This window comes from Cryptotermes secundus, unplaced genomic scaffold (assembly GCF_002891405.2).
Source record: "Cryptotermes secundus unplaced genomic scaffold, Csec_1.0 scaffold2635, whole genome shotgun sequence".
Classification (NCBI taxonomy): Eukaryota; Metazoa; Arthropoda; class Insecta; order Blattodea; family Kalotermitidae; genus Cryptotermes; species Cryptotermes secundus.
Window position 1 is genome coordinate 84,435 of NW_019737442.1, and position 2,218 is coordinate 86,652.

General features: G+C 42.6%; 1 long non-coding RNA gene across 1 annotated transcript; it reads right to left on the reverse strand.

Moving 5' to 3' along the window:
• Positions 1-995: 995 nt before the first annotated feature.
• Positions 996-2,201, reverse strand: LOC111870480. Its single transcript, XR_002843857.2, has 2 exons — positions 2,070-2,201; positions 996-1,334 (listed from the first exon to the last, which is right to left on the reverse strand). It is a non-coding gene; the product is annotated as an uncharacterized LOC111870480 (long non-coding RNA).
• Positions 2,202-2,218: the final 17 nt, after the last annotated feature.

The following is a 2,218-nucleotide window of genomic DNA, read 5'->3' on the forward strand; positions in this document are numbered from 1 at the left end:
TGTTTTTTTTTCTGTGGCGCTACAGCCCCAATTTGGGCCTAGGCCTACCTCCATGAAACTCTCCGTTTCACTTCCGTTTACTAGATCTTACACATTCAGTAGGACTCCTTGGGCGAGTGATCAGCTCGTCGCAAGGCCTCTACCTGCAGACAAACACAGAAAAACGCACACAATCATCCATGCCCTGAGTGGAATTCGAACCCACAATCCCGGCTTCCGAGCAAGCGAAGACAGTGCATGCCTTAGACCGCTCGGCTTCCGTGACCGGCAACAGTCTGCTTAGTTTAGGCTAATAAATAGAAGAGACAATTTCACTCAAAGCAGCAAGTGTCAAAAAAGAAATAATTCTAAGCTTATTTAATAACTGTTGCTGAGTCTACATAGTGAGCATTTATTAAATTTAATTTAAACAAAAAAATCACATTTTGGGAGCTCCAGTTGAACAAATTCTATCAGAGTGGCAACATCAGGATTCTCCCTCAGTATGCTGGTAATTTCTAATCCAGGTGCGTGCACATATGGCAATTGTTGGTCATCCATCAAGGTCGCATAGTCACAATTTACTGCAGTGCTGACATAATTCATGGACGGGTGTGAATATCCTCCATTGCCAATATCTGCAAACAATAAAACAATGCTTCCATCAGCCCCCTTATTGCAAAATATAGTCCTAGGTGGTACAGAAAATTAAAAGTCTGCTTTTTTTTTCTGTGGCACTACAGCTCCAATTTAGACCTAGGCCTACCTCCATGAAACTCTCCGTTTCACTTCCGTTTACTAGATCTTACACATTCGGTAGGACTCCTTGGGCGAGTGATCAGCTCGTCGCAAGGCCTCTACCTGTAGACAAACACTGAAAATCGCACACAAACATCCATGCCCTGAGTGGGATTCGAACCCACGATCCCGGCTTCCGAGCGAGCGAGCGAGCGAAGACAGTGCATGCCTTAGACCGCTCGGCTACCGTGACCGGCAACAGTCTGCTTAGTTTAGGCTAATAAATAAAAGAGACAATTTCACTCAAAGCAGCAAGTGTCAAAAAAGAAATAATTCTAAGCTTATTTAATAACTGTTGCTGAGTCTACATAGTGAGCATTTATTAAATTTAATTTAAACAAAAAATCCCATTTTGGGAGCTCCAGTTGAACAAATTCTATCAGAGTGGCAACATCAGGACTCTCCCTCAATATGCTGGTAATTTCGAATCCAGGTGCGTGCACATGTGGCAATTGCTGGTCATGCATCAAGGTCGCATAGGCACAATTTACTGCAGTGCTGACATCACCCATGGACTGAGGGCATGGACTGGTGTCAACATCCTCCATTGCCAATATCTGCAAACAATAAAGTAATGCTTCATCAGCCCCCTTATTTCAAAGCCTAGTCCTAGGTGGTATGGAAAATTACCAGTCTGCTAAGTTAAGGCTAAATAATACAAGAGACAATTTTACCCAAAATACAAAGCAGTAAGTGTCAAAAAAGATATAATTCTCAGCTTATTTAATAACTGTTGCTGAGTTTACATAGTACATACAGCGTCGAATTCAAAGACGAATGGAAACTACAAATTGGGAAGGATCTGCAGGGATGTCATTAGGGTATGTATAAGGAACTATCTCGGCGTTTGCCTGGAGGATGGAGGAAAATCATGGAAGGATCTTGTTCAAGACAAGACACCTTCAGGATGAGAATCAAACTTGGGACTTCTTGAATATGAACTATGTGTGACATATCTTAATACATACACATACACAGATCACATAACAACAGTAAATAATCTTCTAAGGTCACTGAGGCTGCATTGCAGCAAACCTCATACTGTGGAATTTCCTTCACTTCACATACAACTGACAAACTGTTATGATCATAAAATTTAGTTTATTTCGTGGCCTTTTATGTGGGTTTGTTTATCTGAATCTGGTGAGTTGCAAGGTTCATCATTCCTGGGTTGATATACTAGGCCACATGGTGATCAGCCCCACCCCACCCAAAGATACTGAAAAAGAAATTCATTGAATTAGAGCAGTAATTTTGAGAAGTTCCACAGTGTATGGTGTGAAATTACTTACCCTTGATGACGCAGGACTGTGGCAGCTACGGGCCCCTTTTCCACTGACCCCGAGGGTTTTAGTTGCCTTATGGCCCCTTTGATTTGTGCCTTTCACCCTATGGACCCTCACACGAGCAGCCTTTTGCCTTTGGGCCTCGAGAGGGTTGT